Genomic DNA, 15,162 nt, shown 5'->3' on the forward strand with positions numbered 1-15,162 from the left:
CAGCAGAATAAGCAGTATAACAGCAGCAGTATGTCCGTTCAGCAGGCTAATGAGCCTTTGGCTGTTCAGAGAGAGCTTGGTGTTCTATCTGTGGTACAGAATTGCTCTGTACTTCTCAAGTGCTCTGCAATGGCAACCTTTTCTTGTCTGGCAAATGTTAAAACAAATCTAAGTTTCTGATGACAATGTTTTGAAATTTCTGTTCTTCATGAGAGATATTTTGTCCCAGTGACTGCTATGGGGACCTCAGTGGAAGCTCCCTGAATGGGACCTATGTAGTTCAGCTTGCAGGATCAAGCCCATGCTAGAAGAACATACTAGTGACAGCTGAAAAGAATGGTCTAGATTGATGTCAGCCTCTGCCCCAGACACAACACACACCCACCGATTTACTGAAATCCCATCCTTTCTACAAAGCTTCTAGGTTAGATACTGCTTTGGAACAGCTCTCCTTAACCTAGAGTCATAAAATGTATAAAATGAAACAGTTGCTGTACTGCATTGAATTAGCTGAACTGCTCCTGCTGAATTGTCCTGCAATTGCAGGTTGCAGATTAAGGAGTGTGGGGAGAGAAGGAGAGAAATCCACGTTCCCTAGCAGGGCCAAGTTACTCAGTGAGCCATATAATAAGCTTAGTACAGTTACAGTCAAACTATTTTGTTTTTCAAGGTCATTCTCACATTTCTCTGAGGCCTTGATATTGTTTCAGATGATATTGAGAAAAACCTGGAAAGCCTTAACAGGTGTGTTTTGTATTTGTGTGCCTGCCTTGGAGTTGAACTGATTCTGCAGGCTACAAGCCCATGATCTGAAGTTCACTCTATTCTTTTTCTGACACATTTTGGCTAAGGACAATAGTATGCATAAAAATATATAAAACTATTGGCAAATTTGGAAGAACTATTGCATTATAGGTAAGAAAAAACACTGATGGTCAAATTCCATCTCTTTGTTACCACACTGAGTAGCCCTTTATTTGTAAGCCAATTTTCACTTGAGTGACTCCCATGGCCATATTTGCACTAGGCCAAGTGTCTGAGCTTTGGTTATATTCTGGAACCATGTTAGCCTTGTTGGCTCCATTTATCTGTATAATTTTTTTTCTTTGACAGGTTGGAGAGGCAGGAAGACAGAGCCAGTGTGCTCCAGCAATTTTTACATTTAGCAAACAGTGTGGTTCAGCAGGAAAGAAGCTAGAGAAAACCAGATGGGCTGAAGACCCAGTATTTACCCTCCCTGTGTTTCATGGAGGTATTTTGCACTAGCTCCAATCTGGTTCCGTTGATGGAATGCCCACCAGCACCTGGATTTGCATCAGGTGCCCTCCTGGAGTACATCATTCAGTTCACTCTACTCTGACAGGAAATTCCATTTGTGTTCTCCCCATTCCTTTTGCTCCTAGGTGCCTTAAATGGGACAATGGGGAGATTCAGTCCAGAAGCAGGCTTTTAATTGTATTGTAATGCTAATGGAGGTGCACTTTAAAAGGACTGTTCAGGATAAGTGGAGGATAAAGTTGATAGCTTGTGCTGCATAATACATCTATCCCTTCCTATGGCTGCTCAGGACTATTCTCCTACAGCTAATACCCAGAGATGATGGCCAAAGCAGGGAATCAGAGGAGATGAGTGTGTTCCAAAAATACGTAAGAGTACAGCAGTCTCTGCACTTTTCCCAGCTAGCCAAGGTCTTGAAGGGTTTGTTCCTTCAACAAAAATTGGAGCAGGAACTATAGTGTTCTGCTTTCACTGGGAGGGAGCATTTGAGGTCAAGAAATTGCAGCTGCATCTTCTCAACATACATCTGAAACCTGTTCAGAGGACACAGAGAATGAAGACTCTCTAATTTAGTTCAGACGGAACAAAATCTTTCTTTTCTGTCTCCATCTATATCTTCTCTTTGGAGTGAAGCATGGCACCCCATTGTGGGAGCAATCACAGGTCAAACAAAATTTTGTGACATGAAAATTTACCTCTCAAAAAAAGATCTGATTTTTATGATTCCTTGTTTTCCTTTACACCATGATCCCTTCTTCAAATGAACACTATTAGCAAGAACCCTGTCAAATGTGACTAAAATTATATTTTCTCTGTCTTTTACATTGTCCATTTTTTAGCTCATTAGAGTTTTACTTATTAGGTTTGTCAGAGCTCTCCCCAGTCTCAGTCAACATAATTAACACAATCTCATCTATTTTCCTGATTCATAAATATATAAGACAACAGAGATCTTTGAAGTACTTTCTGTTTAGGTTTTGAAAATTCACCACTTATCTTGCTCTTTTTAGTTTCCTACACACTTTTTTGTCCATCATAACACTGGTTCTTCTTCATCGGAACCCCTCTTCAGTAGCAGACCTTACTGGAAAGGGCAGGGCTCACCTGCTGATTTGGCAGAGTCATCATGCTGGCCATGCAATCATTGTGTGGCTCAGAAGGGTCCCCAGCTCCCCAGGTTTGTGGCTCTTCCCTCTTGTGCATGTTCAATATCCTGCCTGGGATTCTTTAGAAAAAAATTTTCTCATAGTTTCAGGAACATTTTCTAGAAATGTTCATTCTATGGCAAATTACCTCCTTTCATTTTCTTTAAACCCAGAATAAAAGAGGGTCTAGAAAAGTTTAATTTTCTGAGATATGAGATATGTCCACTTTCATTCAGAAATCTCTTGCTAATGACCTGCTGTAAAATTTTTCAACACATTCACCTCTATCTGGTTTTTTTTGTTTTTTTTTTTTTACATTCAGAATGCTTTAAGGTCTTGGTGAATTTTCCTTGCAGAAATGACACAGGTACAGTCTGCAGGTTATTTAGTGTTCTACATTAGTGATAATTTCAATCAATTTTCTTTCTGTTAAGACAGAAGAACTCACTCTTCTCTCAAAGCTGGACACACCAACACCCTGTTTAAGGTAAAGAGCAAGTAAACTTTCCTGGGTTATTCAAATTTCATATAACAGTTAAAATGTTAGATGCTGATGACAATGACATATCCATGGTGTAAAAAAAATTAGCTAATAATACAACCTACATCAGATTATATCTTAGTCATTAGCTCCACAAAAGATATTGAAAACCTGCCATTTGTCATTGCTATTTTTTATTTCAATCTCTTTCAAGCAATTCTATATCAAGCAAATGACAAATGCTAAATAAAGAACTAGTCAATCCCACTCCTGTTCTCAATGGCCCTTTGCAGGTGTCTTTCCCTCCTTTTTCATGAGAGGATTTGCTCCCTCTCACTGAAAGTCAAGGTGGAGGAATATTCTCCTTAGTAATATTAGCATAATTCCTCAGCCCATAGGACGATGGGCTAATTGAATGTGTCTGGCCATCTGTTTTTAAAACACCAAAAGAAGAAAAACAAAAGAGAGAAAAACCCCCACTTTTTTTTTCAGTAAAATCCTCAGTAAATTTTGGATAATAAAAAATATAGGAATAATTTAGGGGCGCAGAACCACCTATTTATTCTAATTCCCTGGCCAGCATGTCACAAAGATGACAAGCTAAAGGGGGCCACAGTCAGGCAGAGTTTCATAAATGTAAAAGTTAAGAACACGAACGTGTATGAACAGACACTCTGTTTCAGAATGAGAGTCTATTTAACCCAGTCTCTAGCAAAGGCCATCAATACCTACCCAGGGAAGAATAAGGGCAAAGCAAATGTACATGGTACATCCCAAAGTGCTCTCCAATCTCTGCCTGTCTTCACAACAGGAATATCCTGAGCTTGATTTGGTTTTTATATTTAGCAATCCTCAAAAAAATTCAGTTCTGATAGTTGTCCAGTCTCTGCCTGATTCCGTGTTAACTTCTGGCACCTGCAACCTCCGTTAGCAAGGTGCACCACAGATTCACCTTCTAAGATTCCTTTGGCTACATGGCAGACAAGTAGAAAGGCCAGGGGCTGCTGAGACTGGCAGACTAAATAGGGTTGGCGGCAGACTGGACTGAGATCTAATCCTCAGACCGAAAAAGATTCTAAACAATCAGCTCACTCTGCCCTCTTTTGCACTACTGCACACTCATAGGAACTACATCTGGGAACAAAAAGAGGTGTCCCAGCCTTAGAGGCACCTTTGCTTCTTTTTGTTATTCCTGGGACAGTATGTCGCTGCTGTTGTCAAGCATGGAGGTGTCACCTCCCAGTGCCAGTTGATGCCACTGGTGATGCTGTAAGTGTTGCAGGAGGTGATGTTTGTGCACACAGATAACAGGGTCTGGGCTGAGACAATTCACCAGCCTCTGCAGCTGGGTGATGCACTGGGCAAAAATTCTCTAATGCTTGCTGTGACCTACACAGCACTGCCTCATGCTGCTCGCCACTGCAGTGTCCATTGTGTTACTGGTTATTACAGTGCCTGAACATTTGAACTACACTGAACTCTGGATCACTGGGGGGGAAAAAAGAGGGTAGAAACCTAGTTGCATTGTTTAATCTGCCTCCCTGCAAAGGGAGATGTGTTCCCTGCAGCAAATGTGAACGTACTCACAGTTTTAAATGTCTCAAGTAATTGTGTTTTCACATTTCCCTTACAAGACTATTCAACACTGCAAAGTAGCTCAAGCTTTTCCTGCCATTCTGTCTAAATATTCCCTTCTTAATCTCATCTCATTACCTCCTAAGTAATTGTATTCTGTCCTTGGAGTCTACTCACTTTGCACATTTACAGACTGCTACCCAGTTCCCCTGAGTGTAAGCCTCACTCTGACGCAAATGACACATTTTTAAATTTGAAATCTTTCCTTCAAACTATCCACAATTACTTTTACAATCTCCCATACTAAGGTAGTCTATACAGATAGATCAGAAGGTAAAATTCTGGCTGCAGAAGCTTACAATCTATTCTGCCTTCTTCCCCTCTTCTTTGAGCTCTTGTCCCACACATATTCATGTGAGTGCTCCTTTGAACTCAAATACTCTTTAAATGCCTTGAGTTTGTGAGGCTGGGATCAACACACAGAGTAGAAACAAAAAGGAAATGGAAAGTAAAATACAGTGGGGGAAAAAATCTTCAAAACTCAAAAGGCCTGTAGTCTGTTGTTAAAGGGAGATTTTTCAAGCCTTTCATAGTCTGTGGCCAGTTTCCATTTTTCAGATGTAGTAAGTTAAAAGAATTCTTTTTCCCTTTTTGTATTTCCACTTTATAGAACAAACCCTAATAATTCTTCATTTATTGCCTTTTTTTTTTTTGCATCCAATTCTGAAAATAGTTCTCCCTTCTTCTCTCACCTAAGATTGTCTGTGACATGCTTACATGATTGTAAGTGATTTATCTTTCTGGTCTTGTTTTCATCTTCCCTGAATGGCTTCCAGTTCACTGTGAATTATTTGGTAGTATGGCAAAATGTAATCTATGCTTGCCACTTCCCTGGCTTGCTAGCAAATATTTTGATGGACATGAAATATGGACATACTGGAGAGAAGGGGATGTTGTAGGGTTATGGTGTTCATCCAGCTCCCTACAGGCTTGAGAGATCCTGGTTGTCTTTGCAGGAATGCGGTCAGGGATATTTCTTGTTTCTGCCTCATTCCAGAAAGGGCTGGATTGAGCTGCATGGCTGCTGGCTGGTCAGTGTGGCTGACAATCCTGGGACAAGGTCTGCTTTCCAGACACTGCTTAGAACCCATCATTCCAGAGTGGTGCAGACTAAGCCCAAACGCTTGGAGCTCACCATGGACTAAATGAAGAGTTAGGGAATTCACTGTCTCACCCTGCTGGGCTATGCTGCTGCTTGCCTAGAGATGACTGTTTAAAAATTATCTTGGTTATGACTACACATTGCAGGAGTGCTTGAGATGGATCAAAATATTTGGAAGACAGAAAGTATTTTAATATAGAGGTAGAATATAAGGCATATATTTTGCTATTCATATCCAAGTTTACACTTTTAAAATGCTTGAATATCTGGAATTATCATGTGGATATGATTTAGCAGCCCTATTTTCCTATCTTTGCTGGGCAGAGAAAACAAGAGCAAAAGGAAATTATACACATCCCTAAAGAGTACAACTTCTCTTCTTATGGTAAACATCTGTTGCATTCACGGTGAATGCCACATGCAGTTCTCTATTTTGTTTTGAATGTGGCGGGTCACCCATTCAAGTGATGCCGAAGGGTAACTTCTGTTAAATAGTTTACATGAGCCAGTTCAGTCCGGCTAAAATATGTGTGATTGCACAAGTTTTCGTGGAGAAAACACTGGACCAACTAAACCTGCAGGCACTTTAGGTTTGCTTGTGTCTCAGGTGCTGTGGACTTGTGACTGCTGCTGTACATTCCTGTAACAGTCACAAGGTGAAGCTGATTTACAGCCTGGGCTCACTTGCCAGATTGACAGGGATGTCGTGGGTAAGTCTGACTCCGATGTTGTTCCCGTTGTCTCCCGTGGTGGAGATGTGGAGTCTTTGAGCAGCAGGGTGAGATACTTTCAGTCTCAGAAGGAATCTGCTGTAATGACTGCCTTCCTGGTGCCCATTTTCAGCCTCGTCTGCAGCTCTGCTTGGTGCCTGCACATTGCAATATCAGTAGCAGAGACTGCCCGGGGCTGCAGGAGCGAAGCGTCGGGCTGAGATCAGCACAAGCCCATTGCGTGACGACCCCGCGCAGCCCCGAGCTCGCCTGGGAGGAGGCAGTGCGGCAAGGGGAGCTCCCAGGAGGACCTGGGGCTTCTTCTGGAAGTAATGGAAGCAGAAACGCCGCTGGCACTTGGGGAAGCAGCTCCCCCAGACCCAGTGGGACTGCACTATTTTACATCAGTTGAGGATTTAATCTCGTGCTTGAAGTACGTCTTTAAGCTGAATGAGAACAGCACTGTTAAATGCCTTCCTGTTTAAATGATGAACTCAGCGTCTGAAAGAATATAAAATATTTATGATATGGAGGAAGCAAACGCAGTTGCTAAAAGGAAGCACAGTTGAAATAAGGATACAGAGGGAATCTGAGCCTTCCCCTCTTTCCTTTGCCTGAACCCAGTCTTACTTGCCCTGACGTGATGGGGTAACTCCACTGCTTCACACTGCTCTATACCAGTGTTGCTGCCATCACAACTAAACCCTTTTCTTCAACTGTTTATCCCTTTTAAACATAAGTGATGAATAAAGAGATCGGGAAATTCCTCTCCACAACTTCTTGCCTAACATAGGCTGTTACAGGGCCCTTTGGCCACCAGCAGCTCTCTTGCTCCCTGGCAAACCCCTATCTATGCCCATGGTTTCACATCAGGCCACTCCAGTGGGTAAGTGGAGGCTTTTTAAGCTCTGCCCTGTAGCCTCCTAGTGCCAGCCCTGTTGTCAGGTGTTCTAGCAAACAGTATGAATACTCCTTAGCGTGTGCCTTTGTGAAATCAATCCTCCCCAAGTAACAACAGTCTAAAGTAAACCCCAAACTATGCTCAAGCAACTCTGTGGGGCAGAGGTAGTGAGGCAGCTGCCTGCAGAGCAGGGTGTTGGTCAGGACGTGCCACGTCACCTGCATCACCAGAAGTGAAGAATATTCTGTGTGCTTGTAATTCCAGCTACCACTAAGCCACAGAAGTCAATCATTTTACAGTTTACCATTACTGTTTCATATTTCCATGCCTTAAGGCATTTTAAAAGCTCTGCATAGCTCTCCTGGCTTCTGTTGAAAGCAGAACACATTGGACTGGCCATGTACTATGCAAACACGTCAGACCATGCTCTCCAGTCTATTTTGGTGAAGCCTTGGTTCACAGGGAGTGGCACAGTTAGCTCCAATTTTTAGTTAATTTTTAAAATGTATTATTTCTATTTTTTTATATAAATCAAATACAAAGCAAACTGAATAAATTGTTTTTAAAGCCCACAAAACCATCTTTCTGCTCTCTTTACTATTTAATGGGCCTGTTAGTAGTAAAAGACTATGACAATGACTAAACCAGACAGCTGCAGTATAAGGAATTTTTACAAGTTTTCCAAGATTTCTGATAGGAATTCCCCAGCAAAGAATTCTGTTTTGAAGCTCCTATGAGGAATAGACCACTTTATGCAAAAGTATCATTGTTGAAACACTTCTCTTCTTTTTCTATATCTATAAATCCATATTTCTGCATGCCAGTGGGTGCATGTCTGCATCTCAGTGCCGTGGTATGACTCAGGGAAAGGCTACAGCAAGACAATAAATTTGTGTAGGGATGCACATACAGCCCCTACTCTTGAAAACCACGTAGAGTGACAGCACAGGAAGCTGCCAAGGGTACCCACACCTGGGAGAGATGCATTTGAGCCCAGGGACCATCCTCACTGGTGTGTGCACACTGGTGTGTGCTTTGTCATGTTCTGTGGAGTGAACTTGTAATCCAAACAGCAGGTAGGTGTGCACATAAAAGCCTGTGTGTGCAACCAAAACTGTCCCAGGTTAGCTGTATGAGGGTGATTAGAAGTTTGCAGGTGTTTGCTGATGTTTTGTGTTCAGTACTGCAATTTGTCTGCTGTATCACTGATATCGATCCTGAAGTAATTCAGTCATTGCCAGTTAATTATGCATAATTAATAAAGAAATAAGGTTCTTTGGTTCTGATTTAGTGTAGACCACATGAGCTGAGCATTTTTTTCCTGTGGCAGGTGCACATTTTGTGTAATTTTGGGCAGAAAATACCTTGCTGTCTCTTTTCTAATTACAGATATTATTCATATAAGATGAGAACTAAGAACTATTCACAAATGTAGGGCAAAGCATAATTTACATCCCTTTTCACTGCCTTACTGAACACTACCATTTAGACAAATGAAGCAAAATGGATGCACACTTTCCCTGAGGTTAATTTTTCAAATCAGATTAGAAATTCTATCATTGATACCACCATTGTGCTGCTGGTACAGTCCCTGTTAACCAGATAAGCCATACCTGACATTTTAAGGCAGTGCAGAAGCAGACTAATACAGCTGGTTTTTTGTCATCGTGATCCTCTGTCCCTTTTAGCAGAGTTCAGGCTTTACCCAATCCAACCACTACAAGGAGTTAATTGCAAAAGTAAATGACTGCCAAATGGGGGAAATATAACCAGGTGCCACAGTAACAAGGAATTGTGCCATGCAGATTTTTTTCTCTTGAAGAGTAAGAGATTTGTGATGAATAATTTAGTCTTCATTTTCCTCATCCATTTCCACACACTGCTTACCTGCTCTACTTAAAGCATTCTTTCAAGCAGATGAGAACCTGGTTTTGATAAATGCCTAGTTTTAATGCAACAAGAAGTGTAATATGTAGAGGTAGCATGTCACATACTTTGTCCTTTTTAACATAACAGTTATTGCCCTAGAAAAAGCAATTTCTTTTCCCCATTTTGTCTACAATCTCATTAGACAGCTATTTGTAAGCTAATGGATGGATGGGTCTATCATCTTTTGAAAAATTTTAAAAAGACTAGGCAGATTTTGAACTTGTATCTGCATTTCTTGTTGATGATGATGTGTTTTTATTTTACTGTCCTGTGAGCAAAGGCATTAGCAAAGGAGATTATCCTAAGTTGGGCATCTGGGTCTCTCAGGTTGGAGGTGGGTATGAGGTAGTTTTGTGAGAGGACAAAAACATCCTTTTTGAGCAATAGTTTTCTGAGATGTAGAAATTAAGGATACAGATAAGAAAGTAATTTTCATGTTGGAAGTATTACAGAGCCACAAAATATCTTCAGCATACTCATAAAGGAAGTATAAAAGTATGGGAATAATGAGGTAGCAAAGTCCTCTGACAAAATTATTTCTTACAGTCAAATCTAAAGTTCATTTCAAAGGTCCATCAGAATGTCATAATCTTAACAGATTTAACAATAAGATGGAAGATGGAGATAAAGGTCATTGCATGCAAACTGAGCATGCAAGGCTCATAGGCCAGAACGTATTTAATGATAAATATGCTATGATAGGGTAGAAATTATGTCTACTAAGGAGAAAATTCTTGATGTCCCTGTGGTTGTTTCCCAAAAATATCCACTAGCTCAGTGATCAGTGATGGGGGAGGGGGAGGAGGAGGGGGGCAGAAATGTAAATCGGAGTGTTAGAAATTACTAAGAAAGGAACTGATAAGTAGAAAAAAATATTATGCTATCATGTTGATCTCTGATGTACTGTTGCTCTGATCACTGCACAAAAGGGCATAGCACAACTCATAAAGGAACATGTCACAAGCTAATATATATGGAGTTGCTTCCAGGCAGTGAAAAACTGCTGGGAAAAAAAAAAAATTCAGAGAAAGTGCTTCTCTACTTGGAAAGGGAAAGAAGAAGAGGGCTACAAGAGAGAAATATAAAATCATAACTAATACAGAGGATATGGAAAAAAGGGAAATATTCACCTTTTTTCACATGAGCTTTAGAGGCACTTCTTAAAATTTGAATCACAGAATCACAGAATTACTTAGGTTGGAAAACACCTCTGAGATCATCAAGTTCAACATATGACTGAACGCCAGCATGCCAACTAGACCATGGCACTGAGTGCCAATAGCCAGTCTTTCCTTAAACACCTCTAGGCACAGTGATTCCACCACCTGAAGGTAAGTTTTAAATTAAAAAAATATATTTTTACACAGCTCAGAATACAACACATAATTTTTTGCTGTCAGATGGTGTCAAGGAAAAATGTACACACAGATTCAAAAAGAATTCTTTAAATTTTTCAGAAATAAATCTCATTGGTAGCCATTAACTGTAACACCTTGAATGCAACCTTAATGCAGAAAGACCCCCAACCATCAGCATCCAGAAGCTGGGAAGGATCACCATGTATTTGCTCTGTGTCTTTTACTCTCTCATTTTTTTAACCCTGGGAAAGACTAGAGAGACAGAAAGATATGCATAGCTTTAAGGAAAGATCGCACTGAACTGTGTTCCTACATTTATTGTACTTCCTTGGCAGAAAAGTGGGAGCTGAAAGGATGGAAAATTCCTTTCAAGATGCAGGTGTTTGAAGAGATCCTTTGGGCCAAGTTTGACCTCAGGGACTCCTTCAGTCTTATCGCAGTCCAGATGTCAGGGGGATGAGGGTGTCTCCTCCCTCACTTCTAGTGCTGCGGATCATCCCTAAGTAAGTATTATCTCTGAAATTTCAGAGCCATTGGTGACTTAAAAGCACAAACCCATTGACAACTAAGTGTGACTTAGTGATTTACCACCTGCATGTCATGCTCAGATATCTGTTGCAACAAGTCTGCCACTGACACAAAGTGAAACCTGTAAAGAACTGCTTTCCTCCATAAAAATCTCAGTTTTGCAGCAGCTAATCCCCACCCCACAATACCACGTGCTTGCCCATGGCTTTATTGCATATCCCACATAAATTGATAGCAGTTTCCTCATTGTAGACAAAACATTTACGATTATCTCATTTGTCCTAGCAACAAAAATAATGATGTATATTCAGCCTGTCATACAAAATGGTCTGAAAATGCTTTACAGATACAAAAAAAAAAAAAAAAGAAAAAGTAAATCCAGAAGGGCTGTATGAAAAGACAAAAGAAAACAAATAGGTCTTCCTTGGTTTTTCAGCTGGAATTTCAAAGCATGCTACACTTCTTTCCAAACCACATTTTATTCTTTTCAAAGTATTTGGAAGACCCAAAATGACATGTTTCTTCTGGATGTGATATTGCTTTTATAAGGATATACTTGCTGTCTTTTTTTCTTTTGCCTGATCTTTTAAGGTTTGGAAATTCACCCTAATTACCCTACACTGAATTCTAATGAAAACCTAATATGATAAAAAATTTTGAGAGCTCAGTCACATTTTTAGAACATTTTTAATGCCAACTTTTTTCTGATACTGTACTTTTTAAAAGTTTTGGTGCACAGATGGTAGTGATATACAGACTGTCTTTGTGAAATCAACTACATAAATTATCAATACAGAATATCAATACAGGTGCAGAAATACAGAATGTGAATATGGAAAAATGTGCTTATTTCATACATAACTTTTGACTGCTGTAATTTTAAGGTTTTTTCCCCTTGAGGAGCTCATGAGACCATTAAGGCAGCCTGTATTTCAAATAATTACTCCCTTACTTGCTCATATTTACTTGTGGCTTTATGCACATCCTATAGCAAGGACCATTTATGCATGTCCTATAGCAAGGATTGCCAGGGAGCTGCAATGTCTCAAAGATCTGCTCTTAGTGGCATGGAGCAGAGCCAAATGTGTGCCTGTCTCTGCTCTGCATCACCATTCCTTACCCCCGATGTTTCTGTACATCACTTGGAAAGAGGTCCTGCCAAATGCCATGGGCAGGGGAGTGGTGGGCAGGAGGCTTCCCAGGTTCTGCTCACCTACAGAGGCTAAGACTCAGTGCCCTTTTCCTGAACTGGAGAGTGCTTCCTTGCTTGTTCAAACATTTTTTATTCTGTCATTTGCAGCTGCATTACACATTCCTATTTACCTTCATCACATTCCTCTCCTGCTCTAGCAAATTCTCTTTTTCCCTAATTGAGAAAACAAACCAAAAAAAATTAACCTCACTGCTTTGAAAAAAGTCCTCAGATAATTTAAAAATACTGAAATAAAAATGTTTTAAACTATTTCAAAAGTTTTCCTTTTCATCCAGAACTGGTTGTTGAATTTGCTGAAAATTAGAAATACTTTTGGTCTTCTCCAACAGCCAGTATTTTCTGAATTTACTGTGGAAAAAACCCATGCTAATCTCATCCTTAGCACTGATTATGCATGGCTTCTTAAAATGGAAATACACTTCACTTTCCTAAAGTACTGGTAGAAATGGAATAGTTTAAAAATCTAATCTCTTCTCACTTTAGCCTGGTAAATGTCCCAGTGTCTTCAGAGGGCTCTGAACTAAAGCCTTGCATATTTCTTCCCTTTTGCTGTGAGTCTTTTGAAAAGACTAACAAAGGTCAAATTGATTCCAGTATGATACAGATTATGTGTCTTGTATGTACCATGTACTTTCAGCATGTTTAATGTATTTCTTAAACAACTGAATTGTCTCCATTTTTGATCTGCTTCCTACTCAAAAAGAAAAAAAATCCAGAAAGGTTAAGAGAGGCACAATTTGCATCTTTTAATTAACAGTGAAAACATGTACTGCTGTAAAAATTTAATTCCATGTCCTCCATTTCATACAGTAGCATTCAGATATGTTCATTCAGAACTAACTCAGAAAACGGAAGATGAAAAATTTATGTTGTAAGTGTTGTGAACAGACAATCAGGGAGGGGGGAAGGTAGTTCAAACAAAACAAATTTCTCATAAAATATACCTATAGGGACATAAGGATCTTAGACTGTTGTTGGAAAAACTGAGTTGCAAACCCATAAATATTTTCAGCTTTGATGGGAAGCCAAAACCTTTTTATGCAGGAACGTCCATGCAATGTGGTAACTGCAGATCAAATACTTCATCTCTTTAACAGATGCCTTCCATAGGCCATATTCTATGATTCCATGATCTTGTATAGTCTGGTCTCACCAGTTGGACTGCATCCTCCCATGATTTGAAATAATTTTGTTTTCTTATTCCCTGTCAGCAAAGGATTATAAATGTTTTCTAATCCTAATTTTAAGTAATCAGATAACAGACAGAGTGGAATCAATATGATGCATATGAAATTCTATGTCACTTATGATCACAGAATTATTGTTTTATTATTTAAATGTGAGGTTTCTGTTAAACATAATCCAAAGTCTATTCAAGATAAAAAGACTTTTTTAACTGTCTTTTTTTGCATGACAGTTTTAGCAACATTATACCATTGCTTCTAGCTATTGCTTCTGGCTTTTCACAGTATTTTATCATTCTAGCAATGTATGATATCTTCAGATCTTTGCCCACACCAGAGAAAATGTACAAGAAAGCCCAAAAGTCTGTAAAACATGGAAAATTTAATTAAGTTTTTATGTGAGAATTGGTTCATTTAGAGATTAATGGATCATGACCTGAAATTTCATGAGGAAGAAACTTTGCAGAAAAAAAAATCAAAGGATTATAAATAAGAAGTGTATTTTTAGCAGTAAAAGTAACTGAACATTGGAAGAACTTACTTTCAAGAGGGATTCAGTCTTTTGGAACTCCTTATTTCATAGAATCCTAGAATGGTTTGGGTCAGAGGGTACCTTAGTGATTATTTCTTTCCAACTCCACTGCCATGGGCAGAAACACCTCCCACTTGATCAGGTTGTCTAAATCCCCAACCAACCTGTCCCTGAACACTTCCAGGGATGGGGCATTCACAGCTTCTCTGGGCAGCCTGTTCCAGTGCCTCAGCACCCTCACAGTAAATAATATCTTCCTAACATCTAATCTAAATCTTTCAGTTTGAAGCCATTCCCCTTGTCCTGTCATTACATGCCTACATGAAAAGTCCCTCTCTGGCTCTCTTGTAGCCCCTTTCAGGTACTGGAAGGCTGCTCTAAGGTCTCCCCCGTGTCTTCTCTTTGTCAAGGTTGAACAACCCCAGCTCTCTCTGCCTGTCTTCATAGTAGCCCCCCTTTGGGCTAGCTCTAAAAGGTCAAACTTTTTCTTTTGTTGAGAGCCCCAGAGCTGGATGCAGCATTTCTGGTGGGGTCTCGGCAGAGTAGGGAGAGCTCAAGGGAGCTCCCTCCTCCCCTCCCTCGCCCACACTGCTTTGGATGCAGCCCAGGACACCATTGGCTTTCTTGGCTGCAAGCACACGCTGACAGGTCACATTGAGCTTCTCAACCACCAACACATCCCCAGTCTTTCTCCTTGGTGCTGATCTCAATCCATTCTCTGCCCAGCCTATACTTGTGCTTCGGATTATTCCAGCCCAGGTGCAGGTCCTTGCACTTGGCCTTGTTGGATTTCACAGGGACCCACCTCTCAAGCCTGTCCTCTGGAAGGCATCCCTTCCCTCCAGCATGTTGACAGTACCACACAGCTTGGTGTCAGCAAATTTGATGATGGTGCACTGTCCATGTCACTGACAAAGACATTGAATGGCCCTGGTTGCCATACTGACCCCCTGAGGAACACCACTGCTCACTGTTCTTCACTTGGACATTGAGCCACAGCTCTTTGAGTACACCATATGGTCAGTTCCTTATCTACCGAGTGGTCAATCCACCTGTTTAGAGACAAGGATGTCATGTGGAACAGTGTCAAATAATTTGCACAAATCCAGGTATATGACCCCAGTTGCTCTTCCTTTATCCACCAACTCTGTCACCCTGTTGCAGAA

This window comes from Corvus kubaryi, unplaced genomic scaffold (assembly GCF_017639235.1).
Source record: "Corvus kubaryi isolate FWS band 111438036 unplaced genomic scaffold, C.kubaryi_AGA036_p1.0 37256, whole genome shotgun sequence".
Classification (NCBI taxonomy): domain Eukaryota; kingdom Metazoa; phylum Chordata; class Aves; order Passeriformes; family Corvidae; genus Corvus; species Corvus kubaryi.